The sequence below is a fragment of the Balaenoptera borealis genome, assembly GCF_965194805.1.
Source record: "Balaenoptera borealis genome assembly, chromosome: 7".
NCBI classification, from domain to species: Eukaryota; Metazoa; Chordata; class Mammalia; order Artiodactyla; family Balaenopteridae; genus Balaenoptera; species Balaenoptera borealis.
The window spans coordinates 50,407,214-50,415,166 of NC_138864.1; the positions used below are offsets into that span (position 1 = coordinate 50,407,214).

The 7,953-nt window shown below is 33.4% G+C and overlaps 1 protein-coding gene across 4 annotated transcripts in view; it reads right to left on the minus strand.

The window, feature by feature from the left end:
- The window catches only part of SEMA3A (semaphorin 3A), a 502,916-nt gene that overhangs the window by 223,264 nt on the left and 271,699 nt on the right, over positions 1-7,953 (minus strand). The gene's annotated exons all lie outside the window — the stretch shown is intronic.

Here is a 7,953-nt window from a genome sequence, read left to right on the forward strand (position 1 = left end):
CTAAGGAAAGTAGCCTACTGTTCTCTCTCACTTCTCGATTATATAAGATTGGGATCCTAAACAACAAACTCAATATATATTTTGCACATCACACTTCAGCAAAGATTCCTGTGGCTCTTTCTTATCACATCTACTCTCCTGGGCAGGTGGGGTTTGGGAGCAAGGGCTGAGGATGGAAGTAGGTGGTGGTCCCAGGCCATAGAACACAGAGCCAAAGTAAGACAGAGGCTTACTTGGAGATGAAAAGCAAGGGGCAATGAGTAACTGCTGCTCTTGATAAGTGGAATCAAGGGTAAGAAGAAGCAAGGAAGGCTCTGCAACACTAATCTTAGCAAGTTGTCAGAGAGCAAAGCCAGGATTCTCCCAAAAGTGTGGACAACGAAATCTAGTCAATTTAAACTTTTAAACAATTGCATTTTCAACTTTGCTTGGTAGGACTGGTTTGTTCCACACAAAAATCCAGATACAGTAAGAGTGATGAGGAGACAGTATGTCTTTAGCCACTATTTGATTTTAGAATCGTCTCACTCACTTTCTTTTCTCATTATGTGTACTGAGATACAATAATAAGGGAACTCAGGGTATTTGTTGAAAGGAATGAAATAATTTCTCTCCTAGAGTCTTCTAAGATGCATTTATTGTTATATATTCTCCACCTCCTACTTGCAGGCAAACAAAGGTGACCCAGACACTTTCTGATTCAGTGCTGGAATAGGCTTGGCTCAGAGGAGACTCTATTTGTGGAGATATCACTGCCCTTTGCATGCACCTAAATGCCTCCACTGATATCCTCCTACCTTAGCATTTAGAACTGACTTTACTTTCTCTACCACATTATAATGTACTATTCACTTATAATGAATTGATTTATTACAGATTTGCATTAATTTTATACTCACTTATAAACAGGTATACTTTGCGTTTAAAAACAAGGTGTATCCAATGAAGCACAAGTTCATTCAGTGAGTGACTGTGCTAGCCTTTGAAATTACACCAATGAAAAACCATACAAATCTGGCCTTGAGAACCTCACAATCTCACACAACAAAGATGATCCACATAAGTAGTTTTCCGAACTAAAGAGCTCATTGGACATTTCAATAGAACTAAGCTTCATTTAGTTTGCTGATGAAGACTCAAGTGGGTGATGTTATATTTTATCCAAAGACATGTTCATGATTGCAGCAAAGAATTAAGTTACTGTAAGGTTTTGGTCAACATTGTTTCCCACGGCACATCTCTTCAAGCAAAGGAAACCTGGAAATGTAGTTTTAATGACTCATTCAAGAGATGACAAGACTCCCTGAATTCGTGGTCCCTTTCAGTTTTACTCTAAGCTTGTAGAAAATACTAAGACCAATTCATTCTTCATATTTATTCAACAGAATTTTATTTTTACTTATCTTTATCCCCTAATTCAAGTATAAATTGTATATCCTCTTATCCTGGGTTTGACAGAGTCCAGCTTTGTTACTGTCTGTAAATAGTGTGCAAATTCTCTATTTATACAGATGTTTATGTTTTGGCAATAGTAGGAGATAGTAACTGAAGACATTTAGACTTATTTGTGTCAGATAGAATTTATTGGTTCTTTGGTATGTTTAATTATGATAATAATTTAAAACAACCTACACATCTAAAGGAGTCATTCTTTTAAAAATATATCAAATGTAATTTTCTAAACATTATTTTACCTTCTCAACTAGCCACTCTCCAATTATAAACGATGGTGATAATGTGCCACAGGCAGGCTGCCTAGCTCCTGTTAAGTGCACTTTATGATTCAGGCTTAAAATAATTATATATGTATTATTTATACATATCCACAGGACACTGTCCTTCTATCACTCTGATTGTTTGGTACTACTACTTCACTCATTATTTTGTTTACATTTTACAGACCAATTTCACATGTAAATTCTCATTTAAGTTAAATTACACTATTTATTTATTTAATTTTAGTTACAACAATCTACTTTTTGAGGCTCAGAACGTACCAATAAATGCAAAGAGCACATCAAATTCTGTAGCAAATTCCATTTTAACTAATGCTTCTGTTTTGTGCTTGTTAACGTATCCTGACTCTCATGCCAGTTTTTCCAAGCTTGGCCTCCACGCACTACTCTGTGTGTATTTATCCTAGCAGCCTTCCCATTTCCAAACTAATGAAAGAACTGTCTCAAATTGCTAGTGCCACCTATTAGCGGAAGAATAGAACTGCAAATCATGGTAGGTCCTTTAAACAGCACCTTAGAAGTCATGAAGGGTAAAATCCATCCCAAGATTCACACTGGTTCTAACTTACGTTTACAACTGCTGGTCTTTTTAAAATCAGCTTTCACTGCATGAACTAAACTTAGATACTGTCATGAGTTTTGGAGATTTTACTTACAGCTTTGCATTAATGGATCATTTTATCATAGGTTTTTATTTTCATGAAGGTTTGATAAGTGCAGTGTCTTCATCAATTAATATGTAACTCTCTATGCTATAATATCATGACTTTGTAAATGAATGTTATAGATAATGATCAATTAAAAATCTATTTCAGTACTGGAAGATTTTTAAAAACTCAAGTATAAATTCTATTTAAAATAGTCCTGACTTTAGATTTTACAGTTCCCCAAAATGATGTAAAGGTGTGTGTGATATTTTGATCTTGGGAACTGTGATACGTAGGTATATCACTGAAGTTTAAATGAGAGAAACTGGGCTAAGAAGTTAAACCACACACTTCCTTACAGCTGACTTTAAGTTCTTGATAACTTTATAAGTTACTTAAATCTCACATCTCAAATACAATTATATATTCACACTAAACAGAAATAGATTATGCTCTGCAACCAACACTTTAACTTTTATTTTGTTACTAGGAGCATATGCAATCATACTGATGGATTCCAATTAAATTTATTCCTGAAAAATCCTTTAGTAGCATTAATTCTTCAATATAGAATTTAAATATAATAGACTGAAAATCACAACATATTTTAAAATCATGTTTGATTGATGTATGATAATGAAAAAAAGAAAACAAAGAAAAATTAGTTATCACAGATCTATACCTCTATTTAGTTGCCTAAATATTTAGGCATTTCATTTCACTGACAATAGTGGAGTCTAGGAAATAATTTATATGACGAGAAATAACAACCTAAAAAAGTTACAACTGGAAAATTCATCCCTTCAGTATTCAGGTTTCCTTAAGCTATCAAAGACTGTACATCATTATCAAAAGTTGGTGGGTTATCTTACATGGGGTGGTTTTGTGGTCTCAGTCATTTTCTTACTTGCCAAAGTCTGCACTGATAAGTTATTATTTCAAAGGCCAATCTGGTTGGCAGCTCCAAACAGAGAAGCCTCAAACTGGAGACTTTCACTAGCTCTCATTTGATCTGACCAGCACTGGATTGCAAGATGTGATACTGTGCATTTCGTTGTATTTTGTTTTTTATTATTTTGCCTGGATATACTTGTCGAGTAGATAAATAAAAAGTTCTAGTTTTCAGCGTGCTCAAATCGAAGACTTCAGAATCAAAATATGATTTTTAAAGTTAATAGAATTGGGGAAGAAAAGGCCATGCTAAATAAGAATCAGCAAATAAGAGATCTGATGCCATATATGCAGTGACTATTGGAGAAAAGGTATTGCAAAGAATTTATAATGTCTTTGCTCTGTGAAAATATACATGTTATTACCCTACTTTTCAAAGACACATTCCATTTTAGCTATGAGGAGATTTCCAGTATAAGACAAATTCCATTTTATATTATTATTTGAATACTTGAGATATTTATGAAGACTTTTCATGAGACTCAAAAGATCACGCCTGGGGCTTCCCTGGTGGCGCAGTGGTTAAGAATCTGCCTGCCAATGCATGGAACACGGGTTCGAGCCCTGGTCTGGGAAGATCCCACATGCCGCGGAGCACTAAGCCCGTGCGCCACAACTACTGAGACTGCTCTCTAGAGCCCGCAAGCCACAACTACTAAGCCTGCATGCCACAACTACTGAAGCCCACGTGCCTAGAGCCCGTGCTCTGCAACAAGAGAAGCCACCGCGATGAGAAGCCCGTGCACCACAACAAAGAGTAGTCCCCGCTCGCTGCAACTAGAGAAAGCCCGCGTGCAGCAGTGAAGACCCAATGCAGCCAAAGATAAAAAAAAAAATTAAAAAAAAGATCATGTCTGCTATAATATACATATGTAATTTAACATATGACTATCTTTAAAACCAATAACAATTTTATTTGTAAAGTATTTTATTATAATTTATCACCTGTAGATTGCCAAGATTGCTTTTATTAACTCTAAAGTATTAACATAAATTTTGTCCTTCATGTATATTCATGTATTCATACATGTGTACACATATATGTATGAATATGTAAATATATGTTTGTGCTTTTGGCAGACTAATGAAAATCCCAGAAAAGTCAACAAGTTTAATTAGTAAGTCATTATTCATACAAATTAAATTTTGAAGTGGTCATAATATGTTGAATAATGGCAAATAAAAAAGGTTTTGCAAATTTTAATTCATAATTTTTAATTAAACATTATCATCTATCAGAAAGATATGCCTGAGAATTTTGATTTAACTAATAATCTCATTCTTACAATAATTAAACAATTTGACTCTGGAAAAAAAACAAAACAAAAAAACCTTTACAAAGTATGAAAAGAAAGCCTCTGAAATGTCTACCATTTATTTAACGGCTATTTACTAAGCCCTCCCTATGAAGGTAAAGTTAAAGGCACTGATTTAATCTTTGGATTCACGTGATCACCGTCACATTCAGACTTGCATGTGTCTTTGATTTCTACTAAAACTGAAGTACACAATGTCCTGGAAAAGCTCATTACATTGAGTGATGGAACGTTTGTCATTTGTTTAAAACCCCAGACCTAATTTATTTCCTTGTGATTTCCATAGGTTTTTCTGAAGTCTTCATTTTACCACACATTCCAAAAGGAAGATTTTATGATAATCTGGTATTTCATGAGAAAAGTGAAATTTGACTAGTTTCGTAGGGCAAATAAACAGTTATGCATCAATTTTAAAAAGAAGCATTATAACATTTAGCTATATTACATGAATTTAAGGAAGGGAAAAGTATCTATGAGTGAATGTTTCTTGAGGATAATTTGTATGTGACTGCTGAGATTTACAGAGTTCTCACATTTGCTTCCCCCGCAAGGATTCTAAATCAGATTGGTTCAGAGGAAAAGCCAGCCTACCCCATTTTTCTAATATTATCACTTCTCCAGATGGTCCTGAAAACATCTATTCAACTCCTGTTCCTAGAAAGTAAAGAGGTACCGTATTAGATATGTATGTATATCCACTACAAAGGCTGCCTTCTTGTTCTTACTTCTTTTTCTTTCTCATTTAACGTAACAAATCTCTTTTATCTCCTACCAGGCAAAATGACAAGTAGAAAAGTAAGCACAGTGATTGCCTGAAACTTCGTCTTGGCAACCTGAGCAATGAGAGGGTTAATGGTGGATCTTTGAAAACAAGTGACCATGGGAAATTAGGGTTGGCAGGGATTTAACTCTTCATGAATCATGCTGGAATATTTTTAAGGGCAAAGCAGTGGATGTTTTAACTGTGTTTGACATCTAATTAAAGAGGAAAAAGAAGTAGCTAAAAAAAAAATCTCTATCACAGCTTAAAAACAAAGTACTGACAATTGGCTACCAGGCAGTTGCTTTGGCAAAACAAGTGTACATGTAGAGACAAAAAGGTAATGACAGACCAATAAAATGACAGAAGAAAAATTGCTTGGGCCATCCCTATTATTCTTTTTGCTGTTGTTCATTTCACAGTTTGTTTTACCAAATTGCCAAGCTCTAGGTATATCAATAGAATTGTTATGTAGCTGTAGGGCAGTTTTTGGTTTAAAGGAAAGCAGAATAATTCTAATGGATACCATTACTAAAAAGAGCTCATAAAGACAGTTTCAAATATATACATCTTGTCAATATATACAACTCACTTCATTAGACAAGTTTAAAGCATTTGTATATAACAAAGGGCTATTCTAATTAAATGCTACCTTTTAATATGTAGAAAGAACTGGTGCCTCTTCTATTAATGGAGAGTAATCCATTACCATGGAAATAAAATTCTTGCAAAATAAATAAGTATAATTCTCAATTCCTATTGATTTTGCAATTTATTTAGCACTTAGTCAAGTATCTCCAAATATAGTAGATTTTTAAAATGCATGTCATGTTTCAAACTTACTCCAAAATTATAGCATATAGCTATTCACGTCTTCAGGAAGTAAACTCGTATGTAAAACTTACTCATGAGGAATATAAACTTGAAGAAAGTAGACGATTAACCTAAGAATCATTGGATGAAATACTCTCAAAGAGTAAAAATAGAAAACAAAAACTGATGAAAACACAGATACCATAATATCATATACTAGGAAAATAATTTAAAGACAGTTACTATATAAAGACATAACTGGGATTTAATTAAATATTTAATGGATGCCATATGATTATTTTTAAAAACCTTATATAATGAGTACAGTTGCAATTCTGCTTGCTAATGTTTAAAATTCATTCTCATTTTAATAACCAAAAAATTATACCAAAAATAAATATATTTTCCAATTCAATGTATTTTATCTAAGTATTAAATACAAACAAACACATTTAGTAGGTGTTTAATTTTCTAATCCAAAGTGTGAAAAATTACATCTGTCTTTCCTATTTTGTGGTTCTCATTCACACTAGAGTACTCAGAAAGAGATGTTCCCTATCATGTGAAAATTAAAGAATATCTTTTCTGGCATAAGAGCAATGTATAGTAGACAGACATCTCTACAGATAGATGCAATAATTTTCTTTCACATCATAGGCTAAAAACGAAATATAATTGAAGCTTCTTATTGCCCCACCCCCAACTGTAGAAATTTGAGAATCATAAGAAAGCAACACCCTAGGGAGTAAAACTACTTGAGTTAAAACAGTTTACTCTTCAACTCCATTTTAATAATACCTCAGTTATATAAATATTCTCTTCCATTAAAAGTTATATATATATCATGTTGGAATCCATATTAGCATGATATTATACATCTATCTATAAAATCTATCTAAACAAATATAGAACAAATATTTTCTTTAAAATCCTCATTAAAAAACAAGCATACACACTAAGATGTAACCAGACCGATCATGTGATAAGGCTTTTTTTTTCTTCTTAAATTTATACTTTTTTTGAAAAGAAGTTCACACAGCTAGCTTTACAACTAGAAAGTAGTATCTCTTCAGTTCTCACTGAAGTACATATAGAGTCAAATAACATTACATTTCAAAGGCTTTAGCTTTGCACCAATTAGCCAAATACACAGTCTTTTGTACAATCATAACACACTGTGGAAAAACTAGTCTGTTCTCTCCAGTTTATATTCTCTTGGCAAACCATGATCTACTGCTTATGTTAAGCATCTGATTGTCAGATTTGAACAAACTGAATATTCATGATGACAATTAACCATTTACTGTCTAAAACTAAGAAAATACAATTTATCATAATAATTATTATAGGTGAGGCACTCACATCTACAAAGAGACCATTGTTGCAATAGTGGTTTTCAAAAATATTTTAACAGGAGTAGAGTTAGAAAAATTATCAGGATATATGATCACATATATAGATCAGCATTTACCAGGCATTCAGCTTTTCTCTGCAAATGTGATTAAATGCTCTTTGTTTGCATTTAAATTGTCATATATCCAACAGAAGCCATGCTTTTATAAGAAAGTGTTTCAGTCATCTCCAAGAGACACACACACACGATCACAAAGGTTTCCCAGGTTAAACTAAAGGTTTTACGGATTAGGTTGGGAGGGAGTTCAAGGAATGAAAAGGCAGGGGGCAGGGGGGCATTAGAAAGCTAGCCAAATAAAAGGAAAAGAAAAACTTAC